The sequence below is a fragment of the Sturnira hondurensis genome, unplaced genomic scaffold, assembly GCF_014824575.4.
Source record: "Sturnira hondurensis isolate 20B ecotype Veracruz unplaced genomic scaffold, ASM1482457v3 Scaffold0006413, whole genome shotgun sequence".
Classification (NCBI taxonomy): Eukaryota; Metazoa; Chordata; class Mammalia; order Chiroptera; family Phyllostomidae; genus Sturnira; species Sturnira hondurensis.
The window spans coordinates 40,264,328-40,282,424 of record NW_028079044.1 but is presented as its reverse complement, the minus strand read 5'-3'; positions in this window follow the sequence as shown (position 1 = coordinate 40,282,424).

Sequence of the window (18,097 nt, the reverse complement as noted above, 5' to 3'; positions counted from 1 at the left end):
GAATGGTATAAAGAATGGAGATAAGGAGTAGGATGTTTTCATGCTAATTTTTTGTTGTTAATTCCTAAATAGCTATATAAATATGGGACATAGAAGAGCTTGTTTTCAAGCTTTTGCCATAAAGCAGTGACTTTTAACCTTTTTTTGTGTGGTGGCACACATAGATGAATTACTGAAATTCTGCAGCACACCAAAATATATATTACACCTTTTGCCAATCTGACAAAAAAAGGTATAATTTTGATTCATTCACACTGGGTAGCCACTGTTGTGTTAGCTGTTGTCATTTTTTTAAAATTTGGCAATCTAAAGGAGAAGAGGTCAGTGCCCCTGACTAAATAAATAGTCAGGTATTGTATATTTTAAAAATTCTTGCAGCAAAGCGGTTGAGAAGATGTAACTACAATGCACCCTAGTGGCCATTTTCTCTCAGAGCAAAGAAAAGAATCAGGATTGTATTCAAACAGTACATGTGCCTGTATTCTGAAATGCAGAGATGATTAGATTTTTAAAGTCAAACTTGCTTACTTGCAAATCCCAGAAGGTCTGCTTTGCCTACGATGATATATTAATCACTCATAAAAGAACATAGTGTTGAATGAAGAAATTATAGGAGACCGTTCTGTGTGGTGTGGGCCCAGCTCCCACTTGGAAAGGGCAGTGGAAATTGAGGTCCGGTACACAGGACCCACACCCACAGATGGGTTCTCTCATGGGGAATCAGGCCTGCATTGTACCCAGGACACTTTGAGAGTTGCTTTTTGCTAAAACTCCCTTACCCTGAATTGAGGCAACAAATGTTTACTGCATATCTTTAAAGTGACTTCCTAAAGTCTATGCTAAGCCTTCCAATGACTACTGTAACCAGTTCAACCACTTTTCCCTTTGCATTTGCAAATATCCTTCTTCTGTGATGTGATTAGTGTCGTCTTCTCTTTTGTTTTCTGTAAAAGGTAACCACTTAAAGTGAACCTGTGCATAGTAAATGAGGACCATCCTCAGTGTAATGTGCCCATACGAGCAATAAAAGCTTGTCAAGGCAAGGGTCCTCTCGAGAGAGTGGGTGTGCCGTCCCTTTTCCTCCACAGGACTTGGTGGTCCATGTGAATTTGTCTCATGTCTCATCTATAACACTGCGGACTCCCCTGCATCACAAAATAAAACCCATTTCCTTTAAAAAATCATTTATACATACACAAATCTTTTTTCTTCTGACAGTATATTGACATCACTGTCGGACAGTCACAAAGCTGACTTACTCATGAACGCTTCTCCCAAAGAGCTCACGGTATTATAGGGCTGCAGACATGTAAACAAAAACTATGACCCACTGGAATAAATTCAGTCTTCTAGATTTGCATAAAAACCAAAGGGAGGACAGAGGATAGGCTGAAGATGGTATGAAGAGGGAATACTTTTTTGATTCAAAATTACTGGGACGGATAGGCATCTTTTAGTGGGAGAAGGGCATTTCAGGTAGATGGAGGGCATGGTTCCAAATCTTGGAGGAGTGAAAGACATGGCCAATCAGGTCCTTCTTGTAGTAGCCTGAGCATAGGCTGCATGTGGGGCCTTGGCAGAAAAAATTGGAAGGAGGTGAGTACAGGATTCAGATAGTGCAAAGACATGGAGGTCATATGAGGAAGAAATTTGGGTTTGTGTGTTGGAAACAGGAGATCCACATTGTAATCTGAACAGTGACTGGACTTTGTTTGCAGCAGGAGACCTTGGGGGCATTAGTAGCACACGTCTATTGTAATAATCCAGGAAAGAAACCACAAGGGCACCATCCGGAATGCTGCAGCAGAGATGGAGAGCAGGAGAAGCCCCAGAGACTGTGATCCACTTCGACTTGGTGACCAGCTGCTTACAGGAGGTGGGAAGAATGGGAGGGTGAAAACTATCACCTGTCTGCCTGGATAAAGTACTGTTAACCAAGAGAAGAAATATAAGGGGAGGAGCTGACTGGGGTAGGGGGTGATGCTGATGGAGATATTGAGTTGATTTGCGGGTAAGTTCAGTATGAGACATCTACAATACATTGAGAGAGATTTTCCTGGGCATTTGGGAATATAAGTGTGAAGTTCAAAAAAGAGGGTCTGCAGTAGGGCTGCATATGTGGGAGAATTCCTCACCTTCTGAGTGTGGGTGATTTAGCCATTTAAAGCGAATGAATAAAATATAAAGGAACTGATAGTTCATGACTTCAGAGACTAGGTTATCAAAGGCACGGTGGACTCTCATTTGCTTCCTCTCTTGGATCACTCGTTCTAGGGGAGCCAGTTGCTGTGTTATGAGGACACTCACCTACAAAGAAATGCACATGGCGCAGAAGCAAATTCTCTGGCCGCCAGACAGCAAGGGTCTGAGGCCTCTGCCAACAGCCAGCTTCGTGAGACTGGAAGAGGATGTTTTTTCAGCCCCATTCAAACCTTGAGGCCCAGTCGTCCTGCCCAACACCTTGAATGCAGACTCATGAAGGATCCTGAGACAGAACCCTCTGCTAAGCTGCCCTGAATTCCGGATCCACAGAAACTGCGCGACAAGAAATATACAATGCTTTCAAACACTAGGTTTGGAAATGATTTGTTAGCATTAACACTCAAGACCATGTGCAAGTACAAGGCTATAAGCTGCTTCTCTGCTACAACTCTATTACTTTAGAAGAGGAGACCAGTAGATAGAAAGTTTAGTTATCTTCTCCACCCTATGGTAATGAACTTGGATTTGGTTTAAAATGTAATGGTGAGCTGCTGAATGAACTATTCATCTGCTTTGTTGTGCAAACAGGAGAGCAGGGTTAGGGAGGAAATGAGACCATAGTCCAGGCACCAGTTGCTTGTGCCATGAGCCAGGGTGGAGGCTCGGGAAGACAATGTGACCACTCAAAGTATATTTTGAAAGTGATAAAGATAAGAGAATGAATAAAGAAAGGAGTTAACATTTTCGCCATTCCCAAAAAGCTCTTAAGCAAAAGGAAGGGACCTAAGCATGAAACCAAACAAGGTAATAACCTTCTGAACCCAGTGGGAGATATGCTTTGAAATGGATGAAAAGGACACTGGCCCAGAGTAACTCTTTTTTTAAAAAATGATTTTATTTATTTATCTTTAGAGAGGAAGAGAAGGAGAGAAATATCAATGTATGGTTGCCTCTCGTGAGTCCCCTGCTGGGAACTGGCCTGCAACCCAGGCTTGTGCCCTGACTGGGAATTGGACCCTGATTGTGTGGTTCGCAGGCCCGCGCTCAATCCACTGAGCTACACCAGCCAGGGAGGCCCAGAGTAACTCTTAAATCTGCGTATAGACCTCTGGGATTGTTTCTGATCTGGTTCTTGAGTGGGCATGCTGGCCATGTTTACAGTAAACACAAGCTGCAGATGGGATGCATATTCACCTCCCCAGAGCCAGACTAAGGAACGGAACTGAGGTGAGGATGGAAACTACTATATTTTGATCTAGGTTCTTATATCAAATATATTATCTCATATAATTATCATAGCAACCACATGAGAGAGGTCTATTATCATTCTCTGTTATGGGAAAGTTAGCTGAGGCTCAGAGAGAATGAAGGACTTGACCATGATCACAAATCTTGTAAGTGGAAGTGTAGGGTTGAACCTTACCGGTATGTCTGACACCAAAGTCCTTACTCTTAACCACTAGGCTGCACTGCTCTATGCAGCAGGTGCTCAATTAATTTTGGACCAATGAACAAGTAAGTGATGCGATCTCAATTTTGCCCCCCTCCAACCCCTGCTCAAAGCCCAGCACCTCTCTGTCACTTCGAACTTGGCCAACTTTGGCAGCTCTCAGAGACAATTCTCAGATTAATATTGGCATTCTTAGGATGGGTTGTTGACAACAATAATGACAAACTAATCTGAAGCAATTTTGACTTATGGAAATCAGGACCAGAGAGGAAAAATATAAGGATTTTTAAATGGGGTCAGTAACTAACAGACTTCATGTGAGGACACGTGACTGTCTACTTTGGAGAATTCTCAAAACGCTTGAGGTAGTGATGGAGTGGGCACTGAGGGATTCTGCAGAAGTAGTTAGAGGTCAAGAGGAGAAACTTTGATTATAGACCTAAAGTTCAGTTCACTTGTATTTGTGGACAAGAAGGATCTGGTGACTAAGTTTACAGCAGTGCTGGATTCGGGGAGTAATTTGTGCAGAACTGATAAGACATCGATCTGAATAAGCTTGAGTAGACTTGATTGTAGGGACTTAGCATTGGAAGGGCTCTTAGAGGTCATATGCTTTAGCTCTCTGGCTTACATGTGAACATTTCTCTTGGTAGAAATGACCGTCATTTCCCTCACACTGGCCTCAGAATACTAAGAAATTATATTCTGTTTACTTCAAAATTCAGTTTTCCACAGAATGCAAAGGTTTTGTGAACATCTCGTACACGTTTCTCTGACATTAACTGGAATTTGTGGTCAAAGACTCAGCTTATAGAGTGTCATCTTATATATTAAAAGTGTAATAATGATGACAGTGGTAATAACAATAGTTGATGTCATAACTATTATCATAACTTAATTGCATAATTTTACTATGAATTAATCATCTTTTGATGTTTACACCATAGCATCAAATATTGTTTTTAATAAAGATTTTGGAATTCAAAAGGATGCCTAATTCTATAGAATTCAAACTCTTTCAAATTCAAAAGACTTTATTGAAAACAGAATTTGATGCTTATACATACACTATCTCATTCAGTGATGAGATAGGTATTAGTATCTTCAGTTTGTGTGTAAGGACTATCTATAACCTCAAAGAGGTTAATGAGCTTGTTTAAAATGACACCAATGATAAATTGAAGAGCCAGGACCAGAACCGATGGCCTAGTGAATTTGTCTTCCCAACATTCATTCTACCTTTTAAAGATATTCCTTCAACTGCAGATTTTACTTGGGAAATCAGTGCTTCTCCACATGTAGATTATGGGTTGCCTTTAGCTAGTTTAACCACACCTCCAATGCCAGTAGATTATGCCCCATTCAATCCAGCCAATCCTAATGTTGCTCATGGGACCTATTGCATTACCTTAGTCTCCCCACTATACACCCAGTTCCCTTCCTTCTTCTTTCTCCCTCCTCACTGTCATCAGAGGGAGGAATTTTAAGCAACGATAGGAGAAACTGTACAAGCTCCCACCACAGCATCTATCCATCTGTCTGAATCTGTACATATTTTCTTTATCTATATTATAGATAAAATATGTATATCATGTCTAAGACCATTTCTCCTATTTGTGCTTTAGATCCATGGCTCCAATTTCTTTCCACACTTGATTCAGGCATTTTTTTCTCTTTGCCTAGCTCATTTCCATTAGTCCAAAAATTGTATAATGTCCTCCATATTAAAACAAACAAACAAACAAACAAACAAACACTCTCCTTAAACCTAGATCATTTCTTTAACTTCCTTGTATTGTAAACATCTTGAAATGGTACCTGGAATCACTATCTCTAATTTACCTCTGCTGATTCTCTATTGAACTCAATCCATTCACGAACTTCCCCCATCACACCCACAGAACTGCTATCGTCAACATTTCTGCAACTAGGGTGACAGCATGTCTCGGTGTGTACGGACAGTCCTATTCTCCAGGAATAATAATGTTTCACTCTCAAAGTGTCTTGATTGGGATGAGAAGTTACCTGTTTGCCCTACTCATGACCTCCTCACTCATAAATCCAACAAAATCCAACAATTCTCAGTGCTCGTTATACTTAGGCTACAAGTATTTAACACGTCTTATTACATCAGTCTTTTTTTTTTTCACTTGTGACCCAGAATTTCACATTCTGGTACACCTCTTATCTTTCTAGCAGCTTTGTCTCAGCTCCTTAATAAGTTCTTCCTCATCTCCCTAACTAGTAAGCGTTGCCACGCACCAGCGTCATCGCTGGAACTCTCTCGTCCTCTACCCCATCTATACTCAGTCTCCTGTTCATCTCAGCTGGTCTCATGGCTTTACACACCATTTATGTCCTAATTTCACCTATATTTAAATCTCTATCCCAGAATTTACCACTGAACTCTAGACTCATATTTCCAACTATTTTTCTGGTAGCATCGCAATGACAACATATCCAAAAGTGAACTCTTGGCTTACTCCCACAAAAATAATTGCTCTTACCCCAGTCTTCCCATCACAAGTCTGAACTATAGTTTGCAGGAAGCAAAAACCTTGAAATCCTCTTTGACCTTCATGCTCTCTCTTTCTCTCTGATTGCGCTATTTCATCAGAGCCTGTTTGTTCTAACAACAAATCCTACTCTTCTCACCACCTCCCCTATCTCTTCCTACATCTGTTACTGAGATTATTACAGTATCCTCGTAAGAGGCCTCCCTGTTTCCTCCTTTGTTTCCATGGGACATAGTCTCCATAGAGCAGTGAGAGCAGTCGTGTAGGATTAGGGCCCAGACTAGTGACCTTCTTCTTCGCTTGCTCACGTCTGCGAAGACTCTGCCTCCAAATAAGATCACACTCACAGGTGCCAAGGTTTAAGACTTCAACGCATCTTATTGGGAGACACCATTGAACCTGTACCCTTGACTCTGAATTTCTTGTCTCCCAATTCTCCTGTTGAAATTTTTGTGCAGCACCTACTGCCATTTGGCTTATAGGACATTTTATTTATGTATTCCATTTTTGAAAGTATAAACTCTCCACTGACAAGAATTTTTACTTCTCTCATACCTTGCTGTTACTCTGATATTTAGAACAGAACCAGGAACACAGTACACAGACAACAAGTAATTATGATAAAATATTATTGACTAAACGTTGATATTAAGTTTTACATTGATTTTTCCAAGTGTCTTGAAATCTGGAGGAGTGAAGGGGGCAGTTGCATGTGTGGACTGAATGAGCACATAGATTCTATTTCCTTCTGTGGGGGGTGGGCAAACTCTCATTGCCTGTGGGCCAAATCTGGTGAGCTGCAGGCCAGCTTTTGTAAATGAAGTGCTATGGTCATGCAGCTGTACTCACTGGCTTACATATGGTCTGTTGCTGCTTCTGTGTGGTAATGGCAGAGTTGGGTAGTTTCGACAGAGCCCACATGGGCCACAAAGCCTAAAATATTTACTGTGTGGTAAATTTTCAGAATGTTGGCTTACTTGACAGAAAAAGTAAATGTTCCGACCCCTGTTTTCCTCTGCTCCCATAACTTTAACTGTGCGGATTGTTGATCATTAAAAGAATCCGATCTAAAATTAATAAATGCTACCCAAATGAAAATAAAATGAAGCCAGAGATGGTTTTCGGCAGACCGGTTAATTCAGACCACTGGGTGTCTCTCTTCTCCAAACTTTAGGAGTAGATGTTAATCGGACACCCGCCAACTGGGGCTGTGACATACCAGACAAATATTGACAGTTGCTAAGGCAACTGGGAGAAAGTATTGGCCAAAGGATAATATAGGGGCCAATTGTGCATGCCATGCTTCTAACATAGGAGAGAAACAGAGAAAAAATGAATGAAAAATGTATTTCAGGATCTCTCTTCAACCGTGGCTTAAGAACGACTTGCAGCTGAAGTTTCTCTTAACTTCTCCTTCATTTTTAAAAAGACTTTATTTATTTATCTTTAGAGGGTTCGGGAAGGAGAGAGGGAGAGAAAGTTCAATGTATGGTTGCCTCTCGTGTGTCCCCTCCTGGGAACTGGCCTGCAACCCAGGCATGTGCCCTGACTGGGAATTGAACCGTGATATTTTGGTTCACAGGCCCATGCTCAATCCACTGAGCTACACCAGCCAGGGCTTCCTTCATTTTTTTTTTTCTGGATATTAACACTTTGGGAACTTGGGGGTCCTAAGGTCAGTTAAAATATACCACAAGGGGGAAATCTGTTTGGACATCAGTTCTTTTCTTCCAGTTATCCCTGGAATTTGCTGTTCCAAATTGTGTTAATGGCCAACTATAAGGCCACATGTATTTTTTGGCTTGCCCAATCTTGTCACAAAAGTCGTTTCTACAACACCTCCTTCCAGAGATTTCTTATTAGTCAACACTGAAATAATTAGCCTGCCTTTTTCTTTGCCTCCTACAACATGGTATGAGGGAATTTTAAATCTGTGGTTCAACTTGGGCTTTTGCCATTATGCTAGTTCAAAGTTTCTTAATGGTGGCATTGTTGACATTCTGGACGGGGTCATTTCTTTTTGTGTCCTGTGCCTTGTAGGATGTTTAGTGGCATCCCCAGTCTCTACTCACTAGGTGTCAGTAGCAGACCCCTAAGTTTTTAGGATCAAAAATATCTTCAGATATTACCAAATGCCCCCTGGGAAGCAAAATTATCCCCAGATGAAAATGTTTTGCTGGTAAACCCTACACCATCTCTTCCTCAGAATATTCTTAAAGAATTTTTGCATAGAGCTGGAGTTTCAAAACACCCACAGTAGAAATGCTGGAGATCTTAGGTGGTCCATACTGCAAAACCTCCTTTTCTCATAAAATCAAAAGATTTAGAAATCAAAAGGTTGATGATAAAGCCAGGTCAGTCAACAGGAACTGCTTTCATTCAGTAAGGCACAAGATAAAATCCTGTAAGACCAGAGGACATGTCAAGGTGCCTTTCTGCATGGAATAGTTAGGAGTCCTGCTATAGTGATCTTTTGGACAGTGACAAGTCATTCAGGATGGTCTCTGAATATGCCCGTGCATTGCTGTTCCCGGAGCCTTTCCGATGGCTGAGTTTGGCTCTCTGAGTGTGCGGCGGCTGGGACTCATTACCGCATGGCATCTAGGAAACTTACACATCTGACATCTGTCTTCTAGAAAACCATCAGCCTGTTCCCAGTCCTTGTGAACTGCCTAGTGTTTGAGGCCCTTCGTGAAGGCTGAGTAATCCCATTTTCCCCACTGGACAGGAGGGGCTGGCTGAGGTCATTATGACGATTCATAAGCAACATGTTGGGCTGTAACTCTCCAAGGAGCTTGAAATAGTGATTTTATGCATGTCATGCTAAAGATCGAGCAGTTGTAATCCTGTTTTGTACATTACTTCTCGAAGATTTAAAACAAGATGGCTTTGCCACCACCATAGCTGACATATTCTAATTAATCTTTATGCAATTGTTTGACATGTTTAAATGAGCTCACCCAAATAGCATCAGTTATCCTTCTTTGATATGAGGATAAATTGGAATGAAGCATGACTTAGAAGAGCAGAAGTCTCACCCTCATTGCTTCATTTTTCTTGGATAGAGCTGTCATCTGAAGAATGGGTTATAATTTATAAAGTCTATAAGCATGTGTTGTGTGATATACTTTTCCATGCCTTTCAATACTGAGAAATAGGCATACTCCCTGTCTGTAATGATGTGGTAATGTCTATTTAACAAAGATGGTCTTCTCCAAGTTCTCTAAATGGATACTGTTTGAGAACTTTCTAGAAAAGGCTGAAGTCCACAAAACCAGCAAGATGCTTTACTATTTCTTTGGAAAAGTTAGACAAAGGAGTACACAATTTATGGGAAACATGACTAATCGTTCAAATAAACTTACTATGACTTATTTCTTTTGAGTTTACAGATTGTATATTTTTCTCTCAAATGCCAGAATAATTAACTAAAACGTGAGAACTCTAGAACTCCAGGGGATCTGAACTAGTCACATGGGCAGGAAACTGTATCTCAGGAGGTAGGTATGAACATTGAATAAGATAATATGTGTAAGGATATTTATCATGGAAATCAACTTAATTAGAGTTGAAGCTACCCTGATAAGATAACAGTGTACAGATCAGACCAAAGAAAGAGTCAAAGGCTCCTCCCTCAATAATTCTAGGGTCATTATTTCCACGAAGGGTGAGGTCAAAGTCATGCTGAAGAAAGATCCATCATTTTTCATGATATCAGAGTGGACCGTGGTTTTGGGTTTGGATTTCTTTTGTTTATGTGGAAAAAAATCAAGCCTTGCCCTGAGGTACCCACCCTTCTTAGGTAAACATGAGGATATCAACTGAACCTCTTGATGACAGCAGATGAAACTCTGAACATTCATTTTCTGCCTCATCCTCAGGACTCTGATCCAGCCCTGTCCTCAAAAGTAAAACAGGGCTGAGTTGAGAAGAACCTCCATTAGCTTCAGGCTCTTGAATTTGTAAAAGTTCAAAGAGGTGGAGAGACTTCATTGTGCAAGGGGTAGAGTTATCTGAGAGGCAAGATTAGACATTAGAGTAAAGAACTTGAAAGATGGTTGTGTGGAAGAAAATAATAAAGGACTATTAGAGAAATATAAAGAGTTCCTTTGGAGCACCTTTCTTCAAGGAATATTTTTTGCTAGTGAGACATAAAGGATTGTATAAGTTGTACAAAGTGAACCTCACTTCCTGTTACCCTGTACTGCTGTTTTGAGACTGACCCTACCTGTCCCTTTATATGCCCCTGTCACAGTCTAGCAGATATTTGGCATGAGGAAGGAGGGTAAAGTGGTTCTCAGAGAAGAGAAGGCATTAGCCTCCCATTCATCTTTTGAATTCCTGTGGTAATATAACTGAGACAGCAAACATTCCCTCACACCACTGCGAGTTACCGAATGAAGCTCTTACCAGTATTGGGTTGATGGCCCAGGACAGAGTCCCAGAATCTGGGAGAGCAGCAGGGAAGTTCCTTCCAGGCAGGAAATTGAATTCTTGGAGTACTTTCTATAGGTCAGCAACAAATATCCTCCATGACAAGAAAGGAAGATCTTACTGTATTTGAGTTTCATAAGTGCTCAGCATATGTTAGGGTAATTAATGCTCACGTAATGATACACTGCGTCTTCATGGAGTTAAGTTTGGGGGTTCCAAACATCAAAATCATGGGGTAATAATAAACTTGCACACACTGATTGTCCCATTAAATTGAATCAGGGTGGAAGAAGGAATTGTCCATGGGGCATTTCACCTTCTTACCACCATAAAGAGTACTTGTAACAGGAGCTGCACTCTAAAACATTTGACATTATTTCTACAAAGCTCAGAAACATATTCAAACTGAAATAATTGTTTTGTCTACCAGTGATCATTTCATTTTTAGCCAAGTGACTCAGGTTGCCTAATAATTTTTGCATGTGGTAAAAAATTTAAAAAAACTAGCTATAATATTTGCTTCTCTGTTTGTAGCACAGTTAGGATATTTAAACTTTATAGGGAAAATGTCAACAAGATAACAAACATTGACTTTTCCTGCTTATTGCTCCATTAATCTTCCAGAGGGTTGGGACTGAAATGCCAAATGGGCTTTTTCAAATATCAAGCATCTGGATGATGAAAAATTAAAATTTATATTCAAATGTCTTCGAGTTGTGTAGACAGCTAATGACCCCAAATAGTTACTTATTCCAAATGGGCATTTAGAACTTAAAAATTACTTTCTACACATTTCCCCCCAGAGTTGGAGAGAGTGCTACCTTCTTAAGCCACAGCGGCCTTAATCTCGATCAAAATTGGGGATCTGGTATTAAAGAAGGACCTCTGATATATAGTGGTGTTAGAATCCTTTGTTAGTCAGGCAAGGACAAAGAGTATTTAAAAAATATCAATTGAAATTCTGTTGGCTTTCAGTCTAACAACTCAAGTAAAGTATACAATTCCTATGCCTTGATGGACAGTTGGGAGATAGTGGGCCAACCTAGCTGGCCACACTCAAAGAGATGGAAAGGGCAAATTTAGAGAGAGCATGGTCGGAAGACATTCATCAGAAACTGGGCCAGAGTATGGCTAGGAACAAGAATCAGTAGAAACAATGCAAACAGAGGCAAAGAACCCAAAAAAGGGTTGCTGAGGACCAGGAAAGGGAGCCTGGAGAAAGAGGTGTGGGCAGATGTGAACTCTGGACAAATTTCTAGATAATCATTAATGGGACTTTTCAGACTTTGAGCATCAATTTTTCAAAGGTAAAACTCATTTGTTCATTCATGCATCAATTAATACTTTTATCTGCCTATCTAATCTCTTTATCTAATGATTCTTCCATCCTTTCATCAATGTATCATTTTATTTTTTTCTTTCAACATTTACTGAGTACCCATTTTGTGCAGAATTATTATTTGACATTATGTATGTAGAGGAGTGAAGAGAGTTGAACACAGGCCACAAGGTACTATCTCTGACCTATGATAATGACTATGATAACTTCAGATTGAACTTGAAGCTGCTCAATGGATGCTATTATTGAAGGACAAGGTTCTTTCTTAGTTGTCCTTATTATAGAGATTTCTCCTGAGTTTGCGTTCTACCTCCCATGTTTAGGGATGATTTCAAAGATGGTTTCCTAACCTTGATAATGGTAGTTTCATGGATAGGCCTAGAAGTGAGGTCATAACTGGGCACACAGAACAAATATTACAACTCAATGTTGACTCAGAGAGAGTAACTGCATTTTTGTGGGTGAAAAGGAGCTACATTCTAAACCTGATATATGCATGACGAGCCTTATAAACTCAGAGAATGAAAGTAACCACATAGGATGGTCTGAACATAAAAATTCCCAACTAAAAAGGGATCATGGCAAGTAGCCAAATCCTAGCCCTAAAGCTCCCTTGATGAAGGCCAATCTTTACCTTAAATGAGCCTGTCTATTGTCTTTCATATCTAGGACAAGACACTTTTGGAATGTCATAGTGGTCTCCTTTTCCAGACCCCTCAGGGCACAATCTCCCACTAGAACAGAGAACCCTTCATTGTCACCTTGCTCTCCCACATACCATCTCCAGGGCTATAAATGTTAATTATTAACTAGCCAGTACCTGCCAGTATAAAAGTAGTATGTGTCTCTCTGTTTTACTTTTTATCCATTATTAGAAATGTAGCCATTTTGCTTTCTCCCACCCCCTTCATCTACCATCAGTGGATTTCATGTCACCCTCCATCTGTCTTTTCCTTTGATTCTAATGCATAAAATAAGCTGCAAACTTGCTAGTCTTCAGAGCACTTTTGCAACTTGTTGAGATTTTTGTTGTGGCAATTGTTGTCAGTTTGGCTCAAATAAACTCATAAAAATTCTCTACGAGTTTGGACATTTCTTACGTTAGCACTTCCCAAAAATCTATGGAAGAAAAGAAAGCAAGACTTTAACAATTTGGAGAGAAAAAAGAGGGGAAGGCAAATATGAAAGCTTGGAAACAAAGCAACACTCTTAACTGTTTCTCTAGGTGGTTCCACAGGAGTTGTGGTCTATCAACTATCTTTTAAAACCAAATCATGTAACCAGCAGGGGAATCTGAGGTAGCCAAGAACATGTAAAAGGCTTCTATTTTGTAGAAGACAGAGATCTTGAGTAATTTAAACTTTGGCCAAGTGCCTATAAAAGCTCTAGATAACCAACAATAATACCTCTGGGCCTTACCTCTGGGCCCCCTGCCCATGTACAAAATGCTACATATACCTCGCTAGTCAGGGTGGGGATGAGGGCTTGTTACAAAAATCAGAGGGTCTTGGCTGTTACTATATTTTTCAGAGTGAGACTGGAAGGTTCAGGGAACGCCCAGGTCAAAAATGCCATTCCCTCCCTCAGGATACAGTAAAATATCTTCTCTGGACCTTTTGAAAGCTGTTCATCAAAGGAGAAAGATACAGGACTAAAGAGAGTCCTAGAAAATCAGTGAAGAAAAGAAGACGTGTGCAACTTATGAGATTTGAGGGTCTTATAAGTTCACTGTTAACTGATAATACAAAATTGAAGAAATGTATAAATTGCACAAAGTGTTGGGAGAAAAGAGGTGCCCAGTAAATGGCAGGGCTTCGTACTGTTAAAAAGGGTCATAAAAATAATATTTGGGCTTTATCTTTGTTCCAAGTTTGAGCAAGTTTGTATTGCATGAACCCTCTTAGTGTGATAATAAAGTTTAATTCTTTTCTTAAAGAATTAAAGAACATTCTTACAATGTTCAACATTGTAAGAATTCATCTGTGATGACCCACCTCATACAACATGAGGTATATGCTTACATCTTAGACAATCCCAAGAGCTGACTGACCAAAAGTGGTCACCAATCAATACATTTTCTTAAATATATAGTATAGGTTGATTTTTAAAAATGTCAGTGAGGCTCTACCCAATGGATGAGTCGTTTTTAATATATCAAGTGGGCATTAACTAGTTAATAACTTGGGTTGCAAACAAGTTGAGTTAAATGACCCATTTCAACAAGTGACCTGATCAATTCAAAGAATCTGTCTACAATTCTTTGTTTTCATAGATGCATCTTGATGTCTTCACTGAGCAACCTGAGAAAGCAAGTGATCTCAAAAAACAAAGTCAGCCCTGGCTGGTGTAGCTCAGTGGATTGAGCACAGGCCTGCGAACCAGAGGATCGAGGTTCGGTTCCCAGTCAGGGCACATGCCTGGGTTGCAGGCCAGTTCCCTGCAGGCCAACTCCCAGCAGGGGACACACCAAAGGCAACCAACCATACATTGATGTTTCTCTCCCTCTTTCCTTTCCCCTCTAAAGATAAATAAATAAATAAAATCTTTAAAAAAAAAAAAACAAAGTCAAATTCATTGGTTGATGGGATCAAGATTTAATAGCTGGTTTCCTGGGTGATTTTTTCACGTCTCTACCAGTTTTGGGGGGGTTGTGCACATGCAGTTTCAAGGAGTACTTGTGTTGCGTATCTCATCACCGCAGCGCCTAAGGAGACTAGAAAAATCCCAAAGGCTGTGGTGGTTATTTTCTAATCTCCCAAACAGAAGTGCTTCTATTGCAGAGTTCAGCCTTTGCAGTGCTCATTATTATGAAAGGGAAAAGGAAGAGGAAGCATAATAGAAGCTCTTGGGGGTCATGCTGCAAGGAGTCTGGCCTCTGCGGTCAGCCACTCCTCGGTTTGAATCCTTACCAGTCTCATCTGTAAAACAGGGCAAATCTATTCATCTGGTAGGATTGTTGTGAGGAAAAATAAGGTTATAAAGATGATATGTTTAAGTGCATGGGATATAGTAGGTACTTTATCAGTCTCAATATGAAGTCATTGAATTCCACATCATATTTTGTGGGTATGAAAGTTCAGAAGCCAGCAATCAGAATGTGGCTTGGTATTCTGACTCCAAGTTCAGTGTTTTCCAGTATTTTTGGCCGTGGTTGAAGAGGCATGACGTAAAGGGAGAGTGGGTAAAAGCAGACTGGGTAAATCTCAGTGGGCAGCATTTTGTGGTGGTCTTTGAATGATAGCATTTCAAAAGGTGAAGCTAATAGAATGAGGACTTTCCGGGTAGATAATCTATCAACAAGTAGGGCGCAGACATTATAAAACTTGATCTCTCCTGGCAAATGGGAAAAGACTACCCTATGATCCTTCTGAATAAACCATTAAACGTAGACTTGGAAGCTAGATCGATCTCTTAATGAATGAGGACTTACAGAGAAACCTCTGAAGCCTCTCCCTCTTTGTGTACTTCTGAAATCTGCTAGGAATGGGCTTAATAGGCACAAGAGACTCCCCTTCCCATGGATGGTTCGGCGAGACTCTGTAAGTAGTTGACCTTCAGATGAAAAATTGGCATCTTAGACACAATAAGACAGAGGCATTAAGTGCACAAATTCTGGTTTCAGAATGTGATGATTCAGATCTAGGCTTTTCCACATAATAGATTTGTGTACCCAGGCAAGTTATTTATCTTCCCAAAGCTTTGTTTTCCTCATCTGTAATTTTGAGATATAATAGTAGCCTCATAGAATCCCAAAGGCTGAATCCCACCTCATAGAATTTTTATAAGGACTGAAGTAAATGAGATAATCTATGTAAAGCACTTGGCATATTGCCTGGTGCCTAATAAGCTTGTAAATGTTAGTTCTTCAATTCCTTCCTTAGTACCTTCTCCTTTCTTTATCATCTTAAATTTTATATATCCTAAAATAGACATTTAAAATATATTTCATATTTATGAAAGTGAGATAGTCTTATAACTAATGGTATGCCCTAGATAAATTGGCAGAATTTTATGTCTTTTTGATACATAAATGAATGATACATTTTATAATCAATGGTACCTAAAATGAGATGAAATTTGGCATTATTTTTATTAGCACTGCTAATTTGACCATATGAAACATGCAAGGAGATACAAAAGGCTTCTGTGTAGATGTACATCATTCTGCAGCATCAATTTCTTTTTTTTTTGAAATTGGGGTGGAAAGAATTGAATAAGTTAGCCAACTAGAATTTTAAATGCTTATTTGTTTATTTAAATTATAAACATTTTTGTATTTAAAAAAGATGGATATATTAAACAGAACTGAAGATTTCCCTGAATTTTTTAGAGAAAATTGTGGCACTTCACAGAAATGCTGTATTGCTGTATTTTTTATCTTGGTGTTCATGTTCATTAGGCTCAGCTGTTCAGAGGAATGGGACAGAAAGCACAGTGTGAGGCAGGGGTGAGAAAACCAAAGTCCACACCCTTGTGGAGTTTGTGGAAGACAGACAGGCAAAGAAAGAGCAGAGATAGGGTGTTTTAGCTGCTGTGCTAGTAATTGGTATAAGGAGCAATTGGGCACAAAGGAGGGAATGACTAGTTCTGGTGGGGGTGAAATGGTACCAGTCAAGAAATCTTCTTAGAGAAGGTGAACTGAAAGTAGATTCTTGAATAAGGACATGGAGTTTGGGGAGACGACAGAGTATACTCAATAGGAGGATGCTTGTAGCTTTTATCCTTTTTCCTGGAGGCTGAGATGCTCTGCAAAGTATCGGGGAAGATTCTGCTGAATGTCGAAGGAACTAGAACTGGAATTTACTGGGATCTCCTCTGCCAAGGTCCTTCAAAGATCTTGTGGATGACCTAGCTTCAGCAGGACAAATCCAGGTCAGCTTGGAGAACTTGACCTTGATTTAACCCACACGAAGAACTATGTAACCTCTTCCAGACATCAGAATCTGTGCTATAAGCTGAGTGTGCTTCTCAGATTTTGCTAATAAAATATAAACCCGAACAACATCATCTTCTTGGATTATATAACGTTTCTTTCCAAGTGCCTTTCAGTAAACCAGTGAGCTATTCATTCTGTGAAACTCTGCCCTTTGAACGGAAGTGCACATTCTTCTGTAGAGCTCCCTGGGCTGCAAGTCAGACCTGCATTTTCCTGTCCTAAGGGGAAAGATATACGTCCTTTAGGAAGAATGATACTACCTTGCTCTCTTTACCCTTTGCAATTCCAGATTACCCCTGGAACAGCTGGCTTCGTGTAACAGTAATTCACAGTCCTCAGTTGGATGACTGCAGAGAATTCTTCATTATTGAGTTCAGCGAGGGCCAGCGGTGTTACTGAAGTGGTCATTGAATTTGGTGATCCCTCCACGGTCCAGACAGCATAGCACATTCTGCCTGCAAGGACCATGCGGCATGGCTAAGATGAATATGCTTTCAACAATAATGAATCTTTAAACTAAGCTCAACAGCACAGAGCCAAAAGGATATGCAGCTTTGATGATTTGACTGAAGACATTGAGCATTTGGGAGTGAAACCAGCTCAGAAGGATGACAATGAGTACCTGCTGCCAAGAAAGCACAGAGAGAAATCTCATAGTGCTCAGAATCTCCATCAAGAGCTTTATTGATAATCTCATCAGGCATAGATCAGTATGGGACACATTATTTCCTTGCCTAGTTAAAAATGTCCTTGCCTCATTGTTGAATCGAATCCTTGTCTGATAAAAGAAAAGAAAAAAATCCCCCCAAATTCTCAATGAAGTGTGCCTTATCACCGAGCCACAATTACATAAGTGCTTTCAAAATTTCACATCGACAGAATGATCTCAGCAATCTCACAGCTTTGCAATGCTGTTTCGGAAAGAGAACATTTATAGTTTGGGAAAATAGCACAAAAATGAAAACGGTTGGAATTGTTTTGGTTGCTGAAAATATACTTGGCCTCCGCGCTATGGTGCTGTAAAAAGGGAAGAGGCTTGGCTCTGAGCTCAGGCAGACCCTGCGTTTGAACCTAAGCTCCTTCATTTACTGTGTCCTTAATAGGTCATTAGAGTGTTTGAGTGTCGACGCCTTTTCCCGTAAAAATGAGGTCAGTAATGTCTGCCTCTGAGCATGACATGCATAGGAAAAGGGGCAGTGCTTGGCCCTACTGGGTTCTTA